The sequence below is a fragment of the Petaurus breviceps genome, unplaced genomic scaffold (genome assembly GCF_028583685.1).
Source record: "Petaurus breviceps papuanus isolate PSGF00001 unplaced genomic scaffold, PetGlider_PUasm1.0 90849, whole genome shotgun sequence".
In the NCBI taxonomy this organism is placed as follows: domain Eukaryota; kingdom Metazoa; phylum Chordata; class Mammalia; order Diprotodontia; family Petauridae; genus Petaurus; species Petaurus breviceps.
In genome coordinates this window covers 21512555-21538160 of record NW_027187361.1, presented here as the reverse complement: position 1 = coordinate 21538160, position 25606 = coordinate 21512555, and the positions used below count along the sequence as shown (strand labels likewise).

At 39.2% G+C, this 25606-nt stretch overlaps 1 long non-coding RNA gene across 1 annotated transcript; it reads left to right on the top strand.

Annotated features, from left to right (window-relative positions):
• Positions 1 to 2447: 2447 nt before the first annotated feature.
• Positions 2448 to 3368, top strand: LOC138149866 (uncharacterized). Its single transcript, XR_011165446.1, has 2 exons — positions 2448 to 2553; positions 3022 to 3368. It is a non-coding gene; the product is annotated as an uncharacterized lncRNA (long non-coding RNA).
• The last annotated feature ends 22238 nt before the right edge of the window (positions 3369 to 25606 follow it).

Sequence of the window (25606 nt, the reverse complement as noted above, 5' to 3'; positions counted from 1 at the left end):
CCTCCACTTCTTTGCCTTAAAAACTGATTATAATTTTTAGGCAGTTTTGGAAATATCACTCTGGGGAAAAGTACAAGATTCTGGGTCATTGTCATGGTTAAAATATCTTATAAATGGGGCTGCCAGGTAGCACAATGGGTAAGAGCACTGGCCCCAGAGTTGGGAAGACCTGGGATTGAATTGGGCTCTGATACTTAGCACCCACCCAGAAACACCTGGCCGTGTAACCTTGAGCAAGTTACTTAACCCCAATTGCCTTAAAAAATGTCTTATAAATTAGGTATGATAGTATACTTGATATAGAGAAAGGAAAATCTGGGATTGAACTCTGTCTTTGACAGGAACTAGCTGTGTGATCTTAGGCAAGTCACTTGACCTCTCTGTGCTTTAGGAACCTCTCTAAGAATTATCTCCTAAGTTATAAATGGGTTTCAATCTGTCTTGTGGAATGAATTCTATAACTAATACTCTTAGTATACTAAGCAACTTTTTAAGAGGATAGCTTTCCCGGGGAGTTACTGATTTGCATCAGTGGATAGTCAAAGCTATGGTTTTTCCAGAAGAAATGTATGGCTGTAAGAGTTGGACTATATATTGTGGTGCTGGAGAGGACTTTTGAAAGTCCCTTAAACAGCAAAGAGATCAAATCAGTCAGTACTTACATGCATTAATTCAGGTGATTTCACTGGAAGATCAAATATGGAAGCTGAAAGGCAAATATTTCGTCAACATAATGAGAAGATCAAACTCATTGGAAAAGATGCTGATGTTGGGAAAGATTGATGACAAGAGGAAAAGAGTATGGCAGAGGATGAAATAGTGTCATGGAAATAATGAACGTGGACTTGAACAGTCTTGGAAAGATAGTGGAGGCTAGAAGGGCCTGGCATGCTATATGTAATCTGTGGGGTCATGAAGAGTTGGATATGACTGAACAGCAACAAATGATTTGCACACCCAAAGTTCTGCATCTTCCTGCTCACAGAAACAAGTAAGAGAATGACATTATTTTCAATCACAGTGACTTTTAACCTAAACCAAAGAATATTAAAGTAATATTGCTTAGAGTGTGTGGGCTAGCCAATGGAGTAGAGTAGATTCTTTCACATGGATAGCATTATAAGTCAAGTAGAGATGACTGGGCATTGAAAGATCCTCTTTCCTTAATAAGATGATCACTAACTTGTACAATCATAGTTATTAGATTTAATTTGGTTTCTGAAGCTGTGTCAAAATACATTTTTAGTTCTTCTGAATGCACTTAACAAAAGACAAGCATTCTCAATTAATTTCAGAGATGGAAAAATACATTCCTGAGAATCAATCAGGACTCTGGTCAAGTCCAGATGACTCACTTCAAAGCCATGGTAGACTGACTAAGGCATTGATGACCCTGTGATACAATTAGGGGATGTGAGCAGGCTTAGGACTATCTTTAGAGCTACGTATTCCACACTTAAATCTTATGTAGTTATGTTGTTAAGAAAGGAAAATGGGTCAGATCATTGTTAATTTAAAGTCAAATGGCCTTTTGGGGTCCAAGGATGTCTCCAAATCATAAAGTGAAGTTTGTAAGTAAGATATAAGGTCAGATGTAAAGACTAGAGGTTCTTTCTTGGGACAAACAACTTCAATTAGCTTTTACAGGGACTTCTGTCCACTAAAGCCTCCTCCTCTGAGTAGCAGACATTTGGCAAGGTGGCACACTCCAAGGAGAGACCAGTAGCAAAGTCTTCTGAGGGAAAATGCTAATTTTATTTGTCCTCATTAGCCTTTTCAGTTGTCCTTAGGAAATATACTAACATTATGATTATCCTCATTATGGGTTATTTGAATTGCCTAATTTTTCTTTTCAAATTTCAAGCAAAAATAGCTATTTTCAAAGCAAGATAAAGGGTAATGCAATTATAGTGAATGTTTCATTCTACCAAGGGATTGGTGAGTCTGCCAACTGTCAAATGGATCAGAACTGAAGACTGTCTACAATGTGGAACACTTGACCCCTGACAGCCTTTTGGAGTAGGCATCCAGGGAATGAATGGAAAGTGTTGTTCAAATGATGATATCCTCTGTTGATGGTCATTGTTGTTATTGTGAGTCATATCTGTCTCTTCATGACTACATTTGGGATTTTCTTGGAAAAGATAATGGAATGGTTTACCATTTCATTCTCCAGTTCATTTTACAGATGAGGAAACTGAGGCAAACAGGCTTAAGTGATTTGCTCAGTCAGCTCATTTGAACTGAACAGACACAGCTAGTGTCTGAAGCCAGATTTGGACTCATGAAGATGAGTCTTCCTGACTCCAGGCCAGATACTCTACACATCAGAGAGCCCTTACAATGGTATTTGCTGTTAGACAGTTTTAGCCACTGTGAGGAGAGGTTTCCATTAAGTGCATTAACATTATCTTCCCATTTCTCTGTCTCATGTCATTCTTCTTTGCAGAGTTTACTGCTTCACTCTCAAAGACATCATAAAACAGAAGAGAACAGAGCAGAACAGGAACATGGAGGTGGTCTGCATATCATGCTTTGGGAGGAGAAGCTATGGTAGGTTGTCAAGAAGACAGGTAGCATGAGGGAGGGAAGGTGAAGCACAGTCCCACTGGTAGCATTAGCTTTTGGGACCTTCACTGTGATTGAATTAAGGGAGGGCAGGATGAAAGGAGCTGGGAGGAGGGAGGGCAGGATGAAAGGAGCTGGGAGGAGGGAGGGCAGGATAAAAGGAGCTGGGAGGAGGGCTGTATACAGGCATAGTGTGGAGATATTGTGGATTTGGTTTCAGATCACTGCAATAAAGTGTATATCACAATATTCAGTGAGCTGGTGGAGGGTCTTGCCTTGATGTTGATGGCTGTAGACTGAGCAAAGTGGTGGTTGCTGAAGGTTGGAGTGGCATTTCTTCAAATAAGAGAACAATGAAATTCACTGCATAGTTTGACTTTTCTTTTCATTTGAGCACTTAGAGGCCATTGTAGAGTTATTAATCGATCTAACTTCAATATTCTTGTGTTTTAGGGAATAGGGAAACTGGAGGAGAGATGAGAATATGGCAGATTGGCGGAGGAGTAAGAATACACACAATATTTATTGTTTGCTGTCTGATATGGGTGTGGTTCATGGCATCCCCAAACAATTACACTAGTAATATCAAAGATCACTGATCACAGATCACCATAACAGATATGACAATAATAAAAAAGCTTGAAATATTGTGAGAATTACCAAAATGTGACAGAGAAATAATGTGAGTACATGTTGTTGGAAAAAATGGCACTGATAAGACTTGCTCGATGCATGGTATCCGTGAAACTCAATAAAGCAAAACAATAAAATGAGACATTCTTGTAATGTCGTACAAAGGATTCTCTATCTCCTTGTGTTTCCATGGTGTTCTTCTGTAGACTTCCTGCATTTCAAGGGTTTCCTGGCATGCTCTCAGCTCAAGTTCAATATCAAAATAGCCAATCAAAGATCACAGTTAGAAGAATGCAATTACAACAGATCACTTGAAGACCGAACCCACATCTCACCATATCTCTCTTCGGTTTGCATGATGCCTTTTTGGGGCATCACATTCTCTCCAAGGCTTTGCTTAATTTTAATTTTAACCACATTTCACATATTCTCCAAAAAGAATGATTTTTTGGAATTATTTTTGGATGTCAAAACCAGCATAAAAAAATTGCCTATAACTTAGGCAAATAGGCTGTACAACTTGCTTCTTCATTTGGATTGTGCGCACATACACTGCTGAGAAAAAAATACAAATGACAGTGACAAGCTGGCATCATCCCTGCCAATAGACATTCATTAAGTATCTTTTGGATCTAGGCACTGGATAGAGGTATTTAGACAGACTTGTCCTCAGGGAGAGCAAATTAGACCAAGGGCCAAGCTGGTCCCTTGGCAGCTACGAAAGGACTTGGGACAGTTGCCAGCAGGGATGAAATAGGCTAGCATACATACAAATGTATGATATATTCTATGATATTGATTGTTTCTTGAGAAATAATTGTGATAAAGTATCATCAATCAATCAAGTATTTTTAAGTGCCTGCTATGTGCCTAACACTGTGCTAGGTATTAGAAATATAAAGACAAAAATCAAACAATTCCTGTCCCTGGAGACTTTACATTCTATAAAGGAAAACAGTTTTGTACATGTATGAGAATATACAAAAGATTTATATACGTACATAGTTATACACACATATACACACTCACACAAACAAGATAGTTTCTTTAGGGGCAAGAAACAGCAGTTGAGGGGTAGGGTGGGCATAGAGATAGGCCTCACATAGAAGGTGATGCTTGGAACTGAGTGCTGAAGAAACTTAAGGATTCCAACAGGTGGAGGTAAGGAGGGAGTGCGTCTAGGCAAAGACATGGAGGAGGGAGATGGCGCAGGAAACAATGAGAAGGACCATTTGGCTGGACTCACAGAGCACCTCAAGGGAGAAATATGCATATAGGTTTTCCCAAAAGTCTTGGTTTGATTTTAAGTTAGTAAAGCTTCTTTGTACTATTAAAGCTGAAAACTGCACAAAGGCTTTTGGAACACTCTCTGTAGCAGGGCTACAAAGGTAAGTTGAAGTCATGTTGGGAAAGGCTTTCAATAATAGGCATAATGATGACCCCGCACCATTGGCATAATGGGGAGCTACTGGAATTTATTAAGTAGAAGAGTAGCATAGGTAGATCTGTGCTTGAGGAAAATCACTTTTGCAGCTGTGTGGAGAGGATGGTTTAAAGAGAGCAGAGACCCTGGGTAGGGGGGCCAAATAGGAAGCTATGGTAGCTGTCTAGAGGAGAGATTAAAAGACTTGGCGTGGGCTACCTAACAGGAGCAGCTCCTTTCCCTATTTCCACATGAGGCCCTCGTCCCCATGGCCCATTCTGCATGTCAGTCTTTTGTGACATAAGTGACTCAGTGGAGAAAACACTAGGCTTGCAGTCAGGCAGAACTGGGTTCAAATCTGGCCTCAGACATTTGACCCTGGACAAGTCACTCAACCTTGTTTGCCTCAGTTTCTTCATCTGTAAAGTGAACTGGAGAAGGAAATGACAAACCACTCCAGGATCTTTGCCAAGAAAACCCCAAAGGGAATTATGAAGAGTCTGATTTACCTGAAAACTATTGAACAGCAAAATTCTTTTAGAGCTGGACACACCTGGAAACTACCAAACAAAAACATTCTTTTAGAGTTGGCCACACCTAAAAGCTACCGAACAACAGCACCATTCTTTTAAAGGTTCAGCTTGTGTTCATTTGAAACCAGATTTCTACTGTATAAAAATGTCGGGCAAAACACAATCTCTTGGTTTCATCCTGGCATTGTCTGTCTTCTAGGCTTTCACGATTCCATGTGCAGTGACGCTGTATGTTATGTGTGAGAGTGGGGGTCATATATCAGTCAGCATCTTGCTTCCCATTTCTGAGGGAAAATACAATGTACGTTTTATGGGCAAAGTATGCACTTGTAATTATCTTATGGTGCCACTAGATGGCACGAAGATGTCTTGGTCTCTATTAAGACAGAAGTCTTTCACTCTTTAGTTAAAAAGCTTCGGAGAGAACTCAGACGCATTGCTACTTTCTTAGCCAAATCAACATTTTTATTATCAACAATGACTTTGTAATTCTCTCTCCCTCCCTCCCCCATCTTTTTTCTTCCTCTCTCTCTCCCTCAATAACTGAACTCTTTAGATATTACTTTCTCTCTCATACTCTCCAAATACTCTGATGTTCAGTCAACAATTACCAAAGAGCTTTGAGATCAACTTTTGGACAATAAGTTTTCACAGGGTTCCGATGACCCGAATGCACTTTCCATAGTGTTCATTGCAAACCTTTTCCTTAAACTCCAGCTTGTTCCCTTCCCACCATCCCCAGTGGGGGAGAATATTAACACCTACTTCTGTAGGAGGTCTTTTTCTGGTCCCTGCAGCTGGTGTAGCCTTTCCCACTAAGGTCAGATTATTTTAAATCTACCTTGCACATACCTTTTATAGACATCTGGGATCTACCATTAGAATGTAATTATAAGAAAAGGCTGTTTTTGCCTGTCTTCATATTGAAAGGGCTTAGCATGATGTCCATCACATAGCAAGTGAATTTCTTATTGATTGATAGATTTGATACTTTACTGAAAAGACGGGGGCCATTGAAAGGATCCTCATCTCCTCTCCTCACTTCAGAATTTCCATGTTGTTCCCCATCCTCTTCTTCTTTCCTCTTATCTCTATGGATTGAATGAATGAAAGAGCAATTATTAATCACACACCGTAGGCAATGCACTAGGGATAAAAATAGAAAAAAATAAGACAAAAAGCAGCTCATATTCTAGCTGAGGAGACAACACATACTGAAAGTTTCAGTCAGATGGAAAGATGTCACGGTCTTTAGTGTGCAGTAGGAAAGTTGATGGTGATATATTTTCCTTAATGTGATTTCCATTGATAATATTATATCAGTTTCTGATGTTGACCCCTTTAATGGTGCCAACGACTTTTCTGGATCTTGAGTTGCTGTGGCTACAGCATCTGAAGAATCAGGCTCCCAGCTGTACCTCTAACAGTATTTGGATAAAGGCTGTAGGGGCTTTGTTGAAAGCCGATCACGTTGTAGGGGAGGTAGAGCTACAGTAGGGTTCTTGGGCTTACCCGCCAGCCAGCCAGATGATCAGCAGTTGGGTTTGGTGGCGTTGAGAAAGAGGGACTCCTTATCTATAATGACGATCTCCCCAAATGATGGTTGCAGGGTCGGGGCTAGGAATAGGACTAATTGTTCTAGGGCGTTCTGTTCTTCCCAATGATGTTGGGCTCCAGGTCGTGAGTTATCTCTTTTGGGGTCTAAGGAAGAAGTGACTCTCCTAGCCAAGGCTAGTTCCTCAAGCCATACTACCGGTATTGATGACATTCCCATGAGTGAGGGAATGGCTTTATTGAGAGAAGAGGTCATTTCACTTTTTGTTTTTGTATTCCCAGAAGCTACCACATTACCTGGCAAATACTAGGTGCTTAATAAATGCTTATTGCTTGTTTACTTAATTGAATGAAGAGGAATTATGCCGTAACCAGGGCAGTGGAAGCTTTACCCTTAGCTGGGCCAAGGGGATGCAAGCAACCTGTGCAGTTGGGGACACACCAATAATTAATTTCCCATCCCTCTTCTGTGAATTAGTGACCTATCAAAAATTAAGATTTAATGAAGATTTTAATATTCTTTAATGATCTGAAACAAATCCTACTTATTTCTGTGCAGAATATTCTGATGAGCAGATCAGGATCGACAAGTCTCCTTGACACATATCTGAGGACCTTAGCTTGCCTTTTTATTTGTGTGATTTCTTGATAATTTGGGGGGAAAAGGTCCTCCTGGGATCCTGGACACTTGAGTTAGTTCTTGGATGACCTGATAAATGTGTGGCACCACAAAAAGGAAGCCCTCTAGCCTCGGGTCTTCAGTGTATGTTCACTGGTCAGAAGGCAGGAAGAAGTCAGAGCAGATGGCGCTAGGCTAGATTGCCTGCACTAGACATCATGACAAGGAATAGTCTGTAGGATAGGATAATGGCTTCGTGTTTACTTTTGTTGTTCAGAGACTTCTCGCGGTCTCATAAGAATGCAATCGGGAGATGCTAATCGTTCCAGAATAGCAGCACCTTCCTATGTTTTTGCTCCAACAATCATATCTTTCCCTAGCACCTCTCCACTCCCCTGGCTCTTTTTCCTTCAATCAGGTCTCTCTTCTCTTAAAAACAAAAACAAAATCTACCTTATTTGGATTCTCCGACTCTCTGGATTTATTATTCTAATTCCTTTAGATGGAAAAATTTCCTGAAAGAGCAGTCTGTACTACTAAATCTACTAAATTATTGCATCATTTTTGAAAATCTTTTTTTCCTAAGGCCTGGAACAAAGGCTTATATGTATTTCCTTAGACTTCAATAGATCTGTGATCTCATTGAGGTTTATTTGGCATCATGGGCTCACAGAATCAAAGAGGAATCCCTCCAGCCATGAAGATTGCAGCTCATGCATGCCTCCCCATGACGTGTGCTTGTCATTCTTCTCTCTTATAAATTTGCTACAAGCCTGCTGCCCAGAGTGGCAGTGTCCTGTGTCCAATACAGGTCACCAGGTGCCATCCATCTAAAAGTGCAAATCATTCCAGTGGATGAATGGAAGGTGGATTGGAGTGGGGAGAAGACCCACTGGTGGGCTATTGCAACACCCAGAGCTCTGGTACATCATCAGAGCAAGGGGTTTTTCTCTCCCATGGACGGTTCCACTGTTTCAGGGCAGCTCCTCCCAGATTCCAGATCACACCAAAGTGGATGAAATGTTTGGGGAGGAGTCCAAAGGCTGGTCAGCACTGCCCTAGAGGGAAAAAAGAAAGGCTTTCATATATAATATATATATGCATATATATTATATATGAAATTACTGGTGATCCCAGAGCAGCTAGTATCAAGTATTACCTGCACAAAGTGACCTTGTTACTGTAATAGTTCAGTTGCCAGCGCTTGGAAATCCTAGGTCTGTTCCCTCGGGCTCTGCACTATCCCCATCAGCCAATAAGAAATGACAGTGTTGGGGAAAGGGGGGAGGGATAGATGGAGGATATTATTATGCCTCTATTGCAGAGATGGAGACCTGTGGCCTTGAGGCTACATGTGACCCTCGAGGTCCTCAAGGGCCCTTTGACCAAATCCAAACTTCACAGAACAAATACTCTTTTTTTTTTTTGCCTTTTGGATGGCCATTGGGGGTTAAGTAACTTGCCTAAGGTTACATGGCTAATTATTTTCTGTGGGTATTAAGTGTCTGAGGCTGGAACCAAACTCGGGTCCTCCTGACTCCGCGGCCGGCACTTTACTCACTGCACCACTTAGCTGTCCCTACAAATACTCTTAATAAAAGGATTTGTTCGGTAAAACTTAGACTCAGTTGAAAGGCCTAGAAGGCCACATGTAGCCTGAAAGTCACAATTCATTGTAACTGTGAGGCCAGAGGCAGTGCACCAAATCACGACAGTGATAGACAGCACTCATATAATGCTTTACAATTTGCAAAGATCTTGATGTATATTATCTTACTAGGTCCTAACAATAATCTTATGAGGTAAATGTTATTATTATCCCCATTTTACAGATGAAGAAACTGAGGCTTATAGATATCAAGTGACTTATCCAAGGTCACACACCTAATAAGTATCTAATGCTGGATGTGAAAATCTAGTTTTCTGTACTCTAGGTTCAGTCCTCTATCTATTGAGCCATCTGGTTCTATCTAAGGATAGAGAATGTGTCTCACCTGGGTTCAAGTCCCATGTCTGACATGCTAGCTTTGAGATCCTGGGTGACTCATTTCAGTTCTGAGGTTTCCAACCATTTCTCTAAGACTATAAGATGCAGAGAAGGTTCCAACTTCATTGGCAGAGGGACTTTTCTATAGGGATAAAATCACTGGGCCAGTTCCCTACCCCATTTTGGTTAGCTTGTCAAATTTCCTTAATCCCCTGCTTTCCAGAACAGGTGAACAGTATCCTTCTCTTTCAGATTATTGGTAAAATGATGATGGAATCTAATCTTTTAGTCTCTCATTTCTGTTTGTGGGGGAGAGCTGTACACAAGCAGGTAGGCCATGTGACTCTGTGTGTCTCTGTGTGTGTTTTCTTTCATTTTGAGCACTTACTGCAAGGAATATTGTTGTTTAGTCATTTTTCGATCATGTCTGACACTTCATGACCCCATTTGTGATTTTCTTGGCAAAGATACTGGAGGGGTTTGTCATTTCCTTCTTCAGTTCATTTTCCAGATGAGGAAACTAAGGCAAACAGGGATAAGGGACTTGCCCAGGGTTACACAGCTAGTGAGTGTCTGTGGCCAGATTTGGACAGGGAGATGAGTCTTCCTGACTCCAGGATCAGTGCTTTATCCACTTTGCCACATAGGGATATAGTGAATGTTCAATACATTCTTGTTGACTCATTGATTGACTGACAACCCTAAGCATATACTATAATGCCCTTGCAAGGGAAGGAGTTCCAGGGCACTGCTCTGTAGTTTCCCATTCTCACCTTCTGCCACTCTCAAGTCCTCCTTAGGTCACATTTAAACCTCAAAGGTGAACACTCCTCTGACACATCCTCTTGCTGGAGCCAGTCTCTCTTCTTCCATGATGCTATGCTCACAATACCCTGGCCAACCTCCAACTTTTCTTTTTTTTTTTTTTTTTTGTTTTTTGGAGGGCAATTGGGGTTGTGACTTGCCCAAGGTCACATGGCTTGTTTTTGCGTTAAGTGTCTGAGGCTGGCTTTGAACTCAGGTCCTCCTGACTGTGCCACCTAGCTGCCCCCAAACCTCCAACTTTTCAAAACCACATTTACCAATATTCAGCCCATTTCCTTGTGCCATAACATAGGACTGACAGGATGAAAAATCAGAAGTTTGATGATTAAATAGTCATTTTGCAGATGAGGATATCATAGGGTAATAACTATTGTAATAATAGAAGCAATGCTCTAAGTTTACAAAGTGCTTCACACATATTATTCCATTTGTTCCCTACAACAACCCTGTGAACTAGGAGACTATTATTATACCTGGCTTAGAGAAGACAGAACAGTCTGATAGAAATTAAATGGCTTCCTACTGTCAAATAGTGACTAAAACAGAATTTGAGAATTTGAACTCAGAGCTTCTCAACTCCAAGCCTAGACCTGTCCTTTCTTTGCCACCTACTTGCCTATCATAGGATGCTCCCTACATTGACAGCTTGAAGGCTTGGAGTCATCATTTTACATATAAGGAAATTGAGGTCCACAGTGGTAAAGGGACTCACTCAAAGTGACACAGGGCAAGTCACACAGGGCACTCTTGCAAAGGCAGGATTGGAACTTATGTCCCTAAACTCTAAATTCCCTTCTATTTCTATTACACCCCACCATCTGGTGATACTCTGCATTGCTTCTCCGGATGCTAAACCTGTTCAAAAATCACCATTTGAGTTTTACTTTGAGTAAGTTAGTTAATATTCTTCAAGATGGGGTATTCTTATTCTGTTTGGAAGATGAGAATTTCAAAAACGGATTCCTTTATGGTCATGATCTAACACTAATTTGTAAAACATTGTCATTCCCCTGCTTAATTTTTGCCCAACTGACTGCTTGGTCCAATTAATTGGGAGAGGTTTTTGATCCAGAACCAGAGGTAAATCTCATAAAGAATGCACCTAAGACATTCCTAGGGACTCAACTCTATCTATCTGCTTTTTCTCATTTTGGAGGCTGGATGACCAAGTGGTTACTAGATCACCACTGATTTATTATACCCAGAAAATTGAAGGGTATATAAATCGCTCAACAATGAACAATATTGTTCATCCTTTTTCATCTCTACTGATAGTAACCACCTTCTTCGAACACAAAGAATAATGAGAATTCTACTCTTTATTTTGGAATATAACTTCTGGAGGGCCTACCATATACCATGCCTTTCAATTCAACTTCAATATAACATCTATTTGTTAAGCATTTGCTTTGTACAAGGTACTGTGCTAATTTTTATAGGAAGCTGCTAGGTGATACAGTGGATAAAACATTGGACTTGGAATCAGGAAATCTAATCTGCATGAGTTCAAATCTGACCTCAGTCACTAGCTAGCTCTGTGACTGTAAGCAAGTCATTTAACCAGTTTGCCTCAGTTTCCTCATCTGCAAAATGAGCCGTGGAGAAGGAAATGGCAAACCACTCCAGTATCTTTGCAAGAAAACCCTTAATGGGATCATGAAGAGTCAGATAGGTCTGAAATGACTGAACAGAAACAACAAAGTGAAAAACAGGATAAACCCTGCCTAAGGGAGCCTTTATTCTAACACAAGAGAGTGTGATCTGTATACAAAGGTGTATGCTATAAGGTAGACCATGATAAAGACAAAGGAAGGGTTTAATTTTGAAAAGGTTCATAAGAAACACGAGGAGAGAAAAATGACCTTCATATGGGAGGTCAGGAGATGGTATCATCTAAGCAGAACCTTGAAGGAAAAGCAGAATTTCAATGGGTAATGTGGTGTTGAGTGCATTTCTGGTGGGGAAGGGGAGCGGAGAAAGTCAGCATAATTACACAGAGGTATGGAGTGTGAGGGAACTTCACAATTGAGGAACAGTTAGTAATCTGGGTTAGTGGAGATGTAAGGTGCTTCAAGGAGAGTAGTGCAGCCATATACATCTGTATAAATATGAAACACACACACACATATATATACCCATATATAACATACATAGGTGTATATGTTTATGTTTGTGTGTGTGTGTGTGTGTGTGTGTGTAGCTATTTAATCTACACACACACATCTAGAAAGATTAGAGTCAGATGGTGGAGACCTTAAATTTCAGGGTGAGCAATTTTTTGCTGCTAGGTATTGGAGATTGCAACATTTGGAGAATATTGTAAAGTTTACAAAATTTCCATGATGTCATAGTTCTTTGAAAAGTTGTGTTGCATAATGAATAGAAAGCTACACTTGGATTTAAGTGTTGCCTCTGATACATCCTGGCTACAGGTTCCTGAGCAAATTATTTAACGGGGAAACTCTCAAGACTATATACATTGTAAAGAAGGTGTTAACTTGCATTGGTAGAGAAATTACCTCACCTGGGGAGTTTCTCACATCCGTGAAATCATTGGTCCACTCCATATCTTACTCATTCTTTAGAAATGTAACTTATTCAAATAGAATATTCATAAATTGTTGGCACTCTCTGTTATGTTTGAAAGTCACTTTTTAAGTTAAATTAATTTTATTTTTAATTTATGAAATAAAACAAGCACTTTCATAACATGGTATAATAAAAAAAATATAATTGCACACGAACCTGCAAATCCACTAGGTAAAACTTCCTACTCCTTTTAAATATACCACATTATCATGTAAATTCCTCTTTTGCCCCTTTTTTCTTCCTCCCAGATGATACACACACACACATATAATTATTCTATCCATCTATTTATCAGTTCTTTCTCTGGATGCAGATAGCATCTTTCTTCATATGTCCTCTATATGTTTTTAATAGTTAAAATAACTTATTCGTTCAAAGTCATTCTTAAAACAATATTGCTGTTACTGTATACAGTGTTCTCTTGGTTCTGTTAATTTTGCTCTTCCTTGTTCCATGCAAGTCCTCCCATGTTTTTTAAAATTAGATGTGAAGTAGATTTTCAGATTTTCTTTAACGAAGAGTTAGAGAAAAGTATACCAAAATTTACTACTAGAGTTGATAAAAAAGGAAAATCGATAAGAATTTTCCTTCTATCCCTCTCAAACTAAGGAATCTAAGACTTCTCTCTATCAAAAGGTGCATTTTTAAAAAATTGTAGAACTCTGTACAAATCCCTAGTTTAATTACCTAGACCTTGATAACATGAATACCAAGCTATTGCCTTAGCTGTCTGGAAAGGGACAAGTGCATCTCTACATTCTTTCTGCATTTGATCTTGCTATCCAGTCATGTGCTTTGCTACCCAACAGCTACTTGAAAAATGTATTAGATCAAAATTGGGACAAACATAAATCAAAGCGTGCCCTGCTGAGGGTTTCCTGCACTGAGCAGCCGTTAGAATAGACCATTGGATAGCCAGGGTAGCTGTTTTTTTTTTTTTTAATAATGAAATATAAGACAGGTTTAGCTGGAAAACAGCTTATTGAGCGAGTCATGGTTTCACATGCCATTTGCTCCCAGAGGTCATTTCAATCCTGTAATCTCTGGGTGCATATTTTGTGGAGGTCTGACGCTTTTTCTCTGTCGTTTTTTTCAAGTCTGTCTTTGTTTAGGAGCTGTTGCCCCCTGCCAATTGAGATCTGTCTTTGCTTTTTGTAACAAACCCAAAAGCCCTTAGATGCACCTCAATCCTGACCCAGATCAGAGAGGTGGAAGCTTCTGAAGCAATATATGCTTTCGTCAGCTCTCTTCCTCTGCCGCTATTCCTGCAGCGCTATCTCAGCAGAAACAGTTACAAGAGGAATGGGCCACAGGAGTTCCTTTGGCTACCTAGTCATGTGTAACTAAATGCTCAATGACATGCCATGCCTGAATTCTCTTCCTTCCTCTCTACGCAATTAACATATTAGTTTCTCCTTAAAGAAGCCCTTGCAGCTGGGCAGCTGGGCTGATTTGTGCCCGTTCCATTCACCGTGACTGCAAGCAGCCTGGGCTCTTGGTTCGTTCCTCTGATTTCCATCAAACTCGCTTACAGTGAGTGGAGTCCCTCTCACACACAGGCTTCATTGCTAAAGAAAGGGTAATAGCAACCACAACCCATTTAACTTTGGATAAAACAGAAGGGTTGGCTATGGAAAATAACAGGAATAAAATTCCTTCCCATGAAAGTGAGATATTTTCATTAACATGGCCCTGTATCCTCTAAAAGTGCAGCGAGGTGGCACAGTGGATAGAATGCTGGTCTTGGAGTCAGGAAGACCTGCGTTCAAATTCAGTCCCAGACACTCACTAAATTTATGACCCTAAGCAAGTCACTTAATCTGTTTTGCCTAAGTTCCTCATCTGTAAAATCAGTTGGAGAAGGAAATGGCAAACCACCCCGGTATCTTTGCCAAGACAACCCCAAATGGGTTAAATATTTGTTGTTATTCAGTCATGTATGAATTTCATAACCCTATTTGGGGATTTTTAAAGATCTTTTAAAAAAATTAGATTTAAATACTAAAACTTAAACAGACAAGAAAATAAAAAGAAACAAATTTAAGTACAAAATAAGAAAAGAAAAAAATTCATGAGCACAGCAGAACATGAGAGGATTCAGAAATAAAGCAATAAATTTCCATTTCAAGAACCTGTGCAATAAATTTTACATGTTGTGTTGAGAGCTATCCATCTTTACTTCTGTGTAAGTTTTCTTTTATTTTCTGCTGTGCATTTTTTACTTTGTTCTTTTCCCACTTCCTCCCCCCAACAAGGCTACAATTAAGCATGGATATGTGTGTGTGTGTGTGTGTGTGTGTGTGTATACACACACATATAAACTTATCTTTATCTATACATATACACATACATACTTAAATATACACATACATATATAAATGTATACTTTCCCTAACACATTCTACTCCTCACCTTAGTTTTGTGTTTGTACATAATTCTTATTTCCTATCCCTCCTGACTCCTGGACTGCACTTCTACCCACTACCTAGCCCTTCTATTACTAACTCTATCTCCCCTCCAAGTACCCCTCCCTTATCCTCCCATTCCCATTAATCTAAACACCCTTCAATATCCCCCTTTAACCTATTCCCTTGCCCTCCTCTCTAGAAATCCATCCCTTATCCTTTCCCCCCTGCCTATCCTCATTTCGTTTATTTCTTATGTTATTGTGTCGATTCTTTTTTTTGATAATAGTTTTAAGATAGTCTTATTATTCTTATGTTTTCTCTTCTTGATCTGTTCTCCAGATAAATTGTTTTTCTTATGAGACATTTAACATTCTCTCTTTTTTTTTCATCCTTTATATTTTGTTCTATTATTTCTTGATCTCTTATAACTCTGCTGACTTCCCCAGCTCAATTCTGATTTTCAGGGAGTAGTTTTCTTCCTTAAGATTCTGGATCTTCTTTTCTAATTGGTTGACCTTCTTTTCCCAATTTTATTTTGCTTGGATTGCTCTCTCTTTTTTCCTTAGTCACTCTCATTTGATTTTTAAAATCTTTTTAATGTTCTATGAATTCTCTTCGGTATAGAGGAGGGCTTCTTTGCTTCAGTCTCCTCCTCTGAAGATGAACCCCAGTCTTCTCTATTCCCATAGTAACTACCTATGGTTGGATTCTTTCCCCTTGGCCTGTGCATTCTTTTTGAATTTGAAGTAGCTTAGTTTTTGCCATGATCTCTAGTCCTGGGGTGTGGGGGATGGTGTCTCTGGCCTCAGATCCTTCCTCCGTTCTCTCCTCTGACTTGGAACTGAAACCAAGACCTCCAGCCTCTTGTAAGTGCCTACAGTTAGTAGTTTCCCTGGCCAACTCTTTCTACGCTCACTGGGCATGTGCTGCTTCTTTCTTGCATCTGGCCACATCTGCACAGCACAGCTGGGTCTGGCTTTCCTTGTCAGCAAAGGTTACCTCAATCTTCCCTGGCTCTGACACCCAACACTCCTTTGTGTCCCTGGGAGAGATATTCTTATGGTTAGAGCTGAGGCAGCCTCCCAACCTAGGAAACCCTAGGGCTTTCCTCTTGTTGTTTAAGATATCCCTAGCCTGGAAATGTTTAATCTTCATAGGGACCAAACCTCATCCTGGAATTTTTCTTTAGATCTCTGGTTGTGCCATAAGGACCACCATTCTGCTTTTACTCTTATTTATTTTTATGTTTGCCCTGAGGAATTGTTTTATCTCTTTTGTGGGGGGAAATCTTGAGAGCTTAGAATTTTCAGAACTATTCTGCATCTTTCCAGATGGGAAGATTTTATGGATGGGGAAACTGAGGTAAACAGGGATAAGTGACTTGTCCAGGATTACACGCTAGTAAGTGTCTGAGTGCTCTAGCCACTGTGCCACCCAGTTGCTCAAAAACCATAGATAGATCTAAATGGTTGGAAACAATAATCTATCCTACTTTTCAACTCAGAGTTTCTATGAACTGAAGGTATGGGTTTGAAACAAGTGTGGGGAAATATAAATAATACTTACCCAGCTCTGTCACTAACTAGTTGTGAGATCTAGAGAAGTGGCCATATAAAGAGAGAAGGTCACCAGTCTTAGAGTCAAGAGAGAGAGATCTGGATTCAACTTTGACCTCTGATGCTTTCCAGCTATGTGATCACTATTCACATGCAAGTCATTTACAGAAGGCAACACCTCCATGCCTGAGCAGATTCACTGGTGTGGAAGAAGAAAAAACAAATATCACCAATGTCTAATCTTTTTATGAATGGCTTCTCCAGACTTAACAAAAATCATCCTTGGACTGTGGAAAAACAGAATGGTTTGTTGTCCCAAATAGGCAAGAAACCTTTCCAACATGGTAGGAAGGTAAAGTTTGAATCTAGCTGGCAAATCTTCAAGAACCCAGGGTTACTTTCACTGACTGCCTCCCAACTCTCCTCCCACCCTCCCTAACCCATGCACAGACCCCCATCCCCCAGGAAGTACTGGGATAAGATTTGTATGGAGGATGCTGGGAACAGTTTTATAATCTAAGAAATGAGTATAATAGTACCTCACAGGAAGTTGTTAAGTTCAAAGATTATGAGGTGTCTAAAATACTTTATGAGGAGTAGTTAAGTGGTGCAGTGGATAAAGACTCATTTTCCCAAGTTCAAGTTTGGTCTCAGATATTCCCTAGCTGCATGACCCCAGGTAAGTCCCTTAACCCTGTTTGTCTCAATTTCCTCATCTGTAAAATGAATTGGAGAAGGAAATAGAAAAACACTTCAGCATTTTTTTTTTGCTTTTTGGAGGGGGGAGGGCAGGGCAGTTGGGGTTAAGTCACTTGCCCAAGGTCACATGGCTAGTTAGTGTTAAGTTTCTGAGGCCAGGTCCTCCTGAATTCAGGGCTGGTGCTCTATTCACTGCACCACCTAGTCACCCCAGACACTTGAGCATTTTCTTTTTGCCAAGGAAACACCAAATGGAGTCACAAAGAGTTGAACATGACTGAAATAACTTAATAACAACAACTTTACAAACCTTAAAGCACTTCAAAATACCAGCTATTATTGTATCATTATCACTCACTTTGATCCTTTCTGATGAGGTTCACACAGTTCTGAGGACAGTTTATTATCTGCTATTGTTCTTTTACATTTAATGGTCTACAGGTAGTTGCTCAGGTGGTTAAAATGACTGCTTTTGCCATTATTCTTGAAATCACTCTCATATTGTTTGATGGAATTCAGATATAGTTTTAAGACAAGTCCCTATTCTCCTATTATTCTTTTAAATTTCATGTTCTGCAGACTGTAGCACAGGTTTATACAGCAACTGCTTTTTTTTATTGGTGAAAAAAGCATTAGGATGCAAACTTATATTCTCTAGGCTCATTGAAAGCATACTTTCAATTCAATACAATGTTCAGGACAACTCCAGTAGTAGACAGGATGCCAGGGATGATATGGAACTTATCCCCTTTCTGTGTAATTTTATTTTATTCTTTTCTGCTAGGTCTCTAGCTCTGCAGACTTGGAAACCTCCAAGGATGGGTAATCCTCTCTTGAGGAAGCCCATTCCAATTTTGGACAGCTCCGACTGTTAGGAGGTCAACTAGCTAGCGCAGTGAATAGAGCACCAGTCTTGGAATCAGAAGGACCAGAATTCAAATCAGTTCTCAGACACTTACTAGCTGTGTGACCCTGGGCAAGTCTCTTCACCCTGCTTGCCTCAATTTCCTCATCTGTAAAAAGAACCAGAGAAGGAAATTGCCAAGAAAACCCCAAATAGGTCACAGAGAATCAGACACAACTGAAAAGACTTAATACCAACAACTGTTAGGAAGCTTTTGCTGACATCAAGCCAAAATTTGCTTCTTTGCAACTTCTAACCAGTGCTCCTGGTTCAGTCCTTTAAGTCCAAACAGAAGTCCAATCCCTCTTCCACCACCTGATAGTTTGAAGACAGATATCATGTTCCCCCAACTCTTCTTTTCTGTAGGCTAAACACATCCAATCCTTAAACCCATATTCACAAGATATCATGGATTCAAGGACCTTCACCATCCTGGCTGGCTTCCCTGGAATATTTTAGTCGATTGAACCTTACTGATTTTTCCTCAGAACTTTTTCAAAACTGCTTTGCCAAAATTAAGATTGCATGTCATTCTATGCCAGGATTTCTTTTCCTTAATAACAAATTCTAGGATGGAGTAGTTCTCCCCAAGATTTGTATCATTTTCCCCCAGCAACAAATTACTCTGTTAGTGGCAATCACAAGCACACAAAATATACTTTTCCCTTGGTACTTCCACTTTCTGAATGATGAAATCATCACTAAGGCACATTGATGTTACTCTGACCACTCCCTTCCAAAATATGGGTGATAGGTTGGGTGATGAGATTGTCTTCAGTGCTGTAGTTACTATTATTATTAGGGTAAACACTGTAAAATGTGGTAGTTAGGGTAGATGATCTCTCAGATCTTTTCTACTTCTGCAGTCCTATGATTCTATTATTTTGGACATGTTAAATATTCAAAGAGAAGGAATTTTGCATGCATGTGTGTGTGTGTGTGTGTGTGTGTGTGTAAAATCATCAAAATAATAACACAGCAGATTCCATACCCTCCGATCTCTCAAGTCACCATTTAATAAACCTAAAGTCTTAGTTTAGCTGTTGGTCAAATAGTCTGGACTGAAGATCAGAAGGCTATTTATTTATTTATTTATTGTTGTGGCCAAAATAATAATACCATCTATCATCCACCGCTACTGCTGGATGTGTTCTAATCATTCAAATATCTTTGATTTCATCCATTTGGACTTTTTTTTTTTTGCATATGGCAACCTTTTAATGACTGAACATAGGAATAAGGGTGATGCATACAGAAATGTATATCTATATCATCTATAGCTACACAAATATATAATTGTCTGATCCTCCTTAATATTAGCATCTACATTCTATTGACCATCTCCAATTTATCCTGTACCTATCTTGTTTTTACCAATTTTCCCCCCTTTGTTGTCTTTCCCATTGGAGTGAGCTCAAGGAGAGCAGGGACTGTCTTTTGCCTTTTCATGTATCTCCAGGGTTTAGTACAGTGCCTGGCATACAGAGTGTGCTTAATAAATGCTTATTACTGAATCGCTATTTATATTTGTATATGTGAATGTGTTCGCACATTTGCATGCATATGTGTGTGTGTTACAACAGCTGGCTTCCAACCTTTCGGTAATGAGTTCTCCATACCTAAAAAGCATGCTTCTTGGACTATGGACATACTTAACAATCTTTTATGTGGCCTGTGCTAGAAGCTTTTCTGGGTGAGGTAGAAAGACAAAACTTATATTCAGTTAACAAAACTTTCAAGAACCCAACGTCGGTCTTACACTACTGGAATAGAACTCTTCCTCACAGAGAATGCTGGATATATGAAGAAACAGCATTCAAGTCTCATAATCCTTCTACGTCTTCTGGTTTCATTGGATGGAGTGTAATAGTGGGAAAACAGATCCCGACAGTCAAGCATAAATGATACGGTCATAGATTTACAACTGAAAGGGAACTTTGATTTCATCCAATCAAATATTATTGTACAGTTGGGGAAACTAACGGCAATAAAAGAGAAGTAATTGGTGCAAGATCTTATCCATAGCAAGTGGGAGCACCAGGATTCAAACTCAGGTCCTCTAATGCTGAATAGAGAACTTTTCCACACCATCTCTAAACCAAACAATTCAGAAAGTAATATTTAGCTTGGAGTGTTAATAAGAGTTTTGAGTAAATGTCTGAAGAAAAAATGGCTTGAAACATAGATTAATGAGAATTAGAAATACCAGGATCCCAAATAACTAGACTTGTGGAGTTAATTAAAGGAAAACACATGAAGCAGCATAATTCAAGTAGGGTGTGAATTTGTCTAAAATTAAGAGAAAGATATGGACATTAATGCAAATGCATTAATAAAGGATCAGTATTAAACCTTTGCCAGTGTGAAGGTCTAAAATCAACTCTCCAAGTGCTCATTAAATGAATGAAAATGATATATAACTCTGCCTTTTATTTTGGCCACATATTACCAGCCGTATATATCCTTTTGGTATGAATAAATGAAAACAAGCTAATTTACTCCCCATTAATATGTTAAAATCAATTTAATTGAATTTTGTCTAAAAAGCACACTTTTAAGATGTTGAAATTGCTATATGCCCTCTCATAGATTATATCTGTGACATTATTTGGGGGTTTCAAAAGACATAATTTTTTCTTCTTCCTTTCTCTTTGCTACAGTGTCTCTACTAAAATGATACATCTGGGGAGCTGAGACAAAGTGGGTTCTGGGTTGCTCTAAGATCCCCACACAGTCTCTTAACAGTTTATTTCAGCACAAGTGTTGAGAATTTGCTATACACAAAGAAGAGGAAAAAGTTCTCTGGTTAGTTTTTTTTCCTATCAACCTCTTGAGGCCATCTTCCCTTTTTAGAGTCTCTAGCTATGGGTCCACACATATTTTATCTGCAGTCTTTGGAATCTACTTCTCTAAATTCTAAGGCACATTTCTGAAAATGCTGAGGGATGATGTAGTAAGTAGGTAAGTTGAGAATTTATCAGTTGCACTGTTGTTTTTTTTTAGTAGAATGAAAGTACCAATAGATATGAGAGCAATTTGAAGTCTCCTTCCACTATATTTTGCTTCTATGCCAGTTTCGTGGTCTTTAATAGGAATTCATTATCCATTTTCTCCTCTGGTTGGGTGGTATGTAGCATAACTTAGGACAAGTCTTACTTCCTTTTCTCATTTTTTTCATCCTTATCCAAGTACTCTGGCCGTGCTTTCCTACTAATGCCCACAGAATTCCATATAAGGACTTACCTTATTGATGGAAAATTCTCCTCTATAACCCCTCATCTATTTCTCTACTAATGAATGGGCTAATTGCTCTATCTTGTTTAAAAAAATTGGATCCTTAAAAAAACCCATGTAACATTACATAGATACTATATATATATATATATATATATATATATATACATATATATATATATATATATATATATATATACACACACACATACACACACATGCAGTTTAAAATATCCATTATCTAAAAACACATTTTGAGGTTATAACAGTCCCAGAATAAATCACTTTCTACTCCAAAATCTATTTTTCAGTAAACACATCAATGGAAATAATTTAAATGGAATAAGAAAATGGCAGTTATTAACATTTTCCATAGATAATAGTCTCAGAGAAGCAAAGATAAAGATTAAAGAAACATCAGCTAGCATTTTTCTTCTATCAAATTGCTTCAAATAATTACATCATACAAGGTATTGGAGAGGAAACAGTCAAGCCATCAGGAAACAATTTAGTGCTATTCAGGGGAGGGAGAGAGGGAGTTGTTGAGGGGCAGTGAGACTGGCAGTGAGTGTGTGTGGAGGGGTCGGTGAGGATAAGTCTGGGCTGGATACTAGAGTAGATACATCTGGCTTGTTTGCATTTTCTTTGTTCTGAAAATACATTGGGAATTTTTGCATGACGTAGCTAGCTGTTTTTAGTCCCCAGCAAGGCTAACATGCTCATGGAATTAATATATTTAATATTCAAATGCATGCCTCTCCTTATACTTTATATTCTGAATGCTAGGTAAGTACTTTGTCAACATTAAAGCATTTTTTAAAATGTGAGCTATTTTGGGGGAGGCATAATGGTGTTTTAGTAAGAACACTTATCAATGTTCTAAGACCCTGGGACAAATGATAGGATCATAGGACTAGAGAGTTATAGCTGGAAGGGACTTTAGGGGCCATCTATAGAGTCCAACCACCTCATTTTGTGGATGGGGAAACTGAGCCCCAGGGAGGTTAAGTGAATGCTACCAGGTCATATGAGTAGTAACTGTCAGAGACAGGGATTAGATGAAAGATTATCTGACTTCTGAACCAGTCTTTTTCCTTTAAGGCTGCTCTGTAGTACCCAGAATAGACCTACAGAATTCTGAACACCAAGAAATGAGTGCCTTCCTAAAGCTAGGCAGAAACCTTTGGATGAAAGTCACTTAACATCTCAGAGTTTCAGTTTCCTCTTTTATAAAATGAAGTGAAAAATATTTGCATTTCCTATCTCTTGGTATTGTTATGAGGAAAATATTGTGTGTGCTTTCAAATGCTATATAATGGTGATTTGCAGTCATACATATCACAAAGGCATATGTGACCAGAAAAGTAGGGGATTCATGCAGAAAATGTGGTGGATAAGAGAAGAACCTAAGTGTTTTTGGTACCATATTGCTATTCACAAAATATGTAAAAGTCAAAATGAAACATCCACACATTGTATGAACTTTCTGTAGAGAATTTATGGTAAAACTTGAACAAAAATTGTACAGTGTGAATAGGCATGGGTGGATTGCAGTCTGCGCCTGTGTCAATGAGATCACAAATTCATTAATAATATTCTTTATAAGTCATTGTACTTGGTACTAGGGATCTAAAAATGGGCAGATAGTCCTCAGAATGATTGTAATTTAGTAGTGAATCCAAGACCTAGATACACAAAAATACCAGTTACAACATGATAAATGCATGGGAAAGTTTCAAAGAGGAGGAGAAATTTGAAAATGGGTAGATCACTTCTACTGGATAGCCTTCTACCTAATGGAAATATCACAGTCCTATATTCCAGGTATGAGAGGTGGGATGGGTGAGGTCATGGAAGTGAGAGATGACAGGACTAAATGAGGGGGCAGGAAGTTGTCCAGTCTGGCAGGGGCTTATAGTATGTGAAGGGGAGAAACATGAAAGGAGACTGAAAGGGTAAACTGAAGTGACAGTGAGAAGGTCTGTGACTACATGGTATAAAGGAATAAGCCTCACATTCTAAGTCAAAGGACCACAAAAACCCTTATTTTGCTGCTTGGTGGCCTTGAACATTTCACTTAACTTCTCAGTTTCTTCACTTGAAAAATGAGAGATTTGAATCAGATAATATCTAAGGTCCCTGTCTGTTCTACAATCTTTGAATCTGAATTTTCATTCAGTTGGAAATGAGGAGCTATTGAAAGGTTTTTGTTCCTTTAGACTGTAAACTCTTCAGTTTGGAACTATGCCAAGAGGGCTATAAAACTGTGCATACCTTTGGATCCAACAATACTACTGTTATGTCTATATGCCAAAGACATCCAAAAAAAGGGGAAAAGGACCTATTTGTACAAAAATATTTATAGAAGTTCCTTTTGTGGTGGCTAAGAACTGAAAATTGAAGGGATGACTGTCAATTGGGGAATGGCTGAACAAGCTGTGGTATATGATTGTGATGGAATATTATTGTGCTGTAAGAATGACAGGCAAGGGACAGCCAGGTGGCTCAGTGAGTAAGAGCACCAGCTCCAGTGTTGGGAAGACCTGGGGATCAAATCCAGGCTCAGATACTTATTACCCACCCAGAAATAACTGGCCATGTAACCTTGAGCAAGTTACTTAACCCCGACGGTTTAAAAAAAAAAAAACATAAATAAAAAAAAAATGACAGGCAGGCAGATTTCAGAAAAACCTGGAGAAACTTACATGAACATCAATGCAAAGTGAAGTGAGCAGGACCAGGAGGATGTTGTACACAACAGCAATTTTGTGCAATGAAGAACTGTGAATGTCTTAGCTATTCTTGGTACTACAATGATCCAAGACAATCTCAAAGGACTCATGATGAAGAATGCTATCTGCCTCTAGAGAAAGAACTGATACTCTCTAAATACAGATGGAAGCATGCTGTTTTTCATTCTTTCCCTCATTCTTTTTTTTTAATTTGAGTTTTCTTATACAAAATGACCAATATAAAAATATTTTTCATGATTGAACACATATAAACTATACTGAATTGCTTACCATCTCAGGGAGAGGGGAAGAGATGGAGGGATAGAATCTGGCACTGAGAACTTAAAAAAATGATTAAAAAAAAGTCTTTTAGGGGTGGCCAGGTGGCTCAGTGAGTAAAAGCACCGGTTCCAGTGTTGGGACGACTTGGAGATTGAATCCTGGGCTCAGACACTCAGCACCACACCCAGAAATAACTGGCCGTGTAACCTTGAGCAAGTTACTTAGCCCCAATTGCTTAAAGAATAAAAAAAAAAGTCTTTCAACATGTGATTGGGGGAAAAAATGAAATATTACAGAATACATTCATCCTCTCTTCCCCAGTGTTTTAGCACAGGGCTCGGCACATAGTAAGTGGGTCCTTAAGAAGCATTCGTTCATTCATTCATTCATTTGTCATTTTTTTTTTGGTGGAGTGTGACAGTGTCATCCTTAGACTTGTGCATTAAGAAGATGACTCCAGCATCAGTGTGAAGGGTGGAGTGGAGAGAAGTGGAAATGGAGGCAGGGAAACCAGTCAGGAGCAGTCACAGTAGCCCAGGTGAGTGGACATGTAAGTCTCAAGTAGTGCTAATGTAGGAATAGCACTGAAGGGGCACATGAGAGGGATATTTTGAAGGTAAAATCAATACAACTTCATAACCAAAAGAGACAATCACTCTTCAAATACAGAAATATAGCAAAGGAGATCAGGATGGCTTGGAGCGGCAAGCTGGGGAAGGCACTGTGGAGAAAGTAGAACTTGGACTCAAAGGGGTAGGATTCAGAAGAGGCAAAAGCACAAAGGAAGGACACAAATCTCTTGAGTTCCCAATCCAAGTCAAACCAATATCCAGGGAGATTTTCCCCAAACCCTCTGGATCCCTTCAGCCACTGTCATGATATTGCTAAATTGTAGTTTGTTTCTAATCATTCCAGAGAGCACATAGTTTAACTCAAGAATTTTTCTGCTTTCCTTGTGAGGCAGGAAAAACAAATCTAAACCACAAAGAAAGATTCTGAAGCAACTGAATTTATATGACTTGCACAAGACCTCTAGAACTGTCAAATTCACTGTATGAAT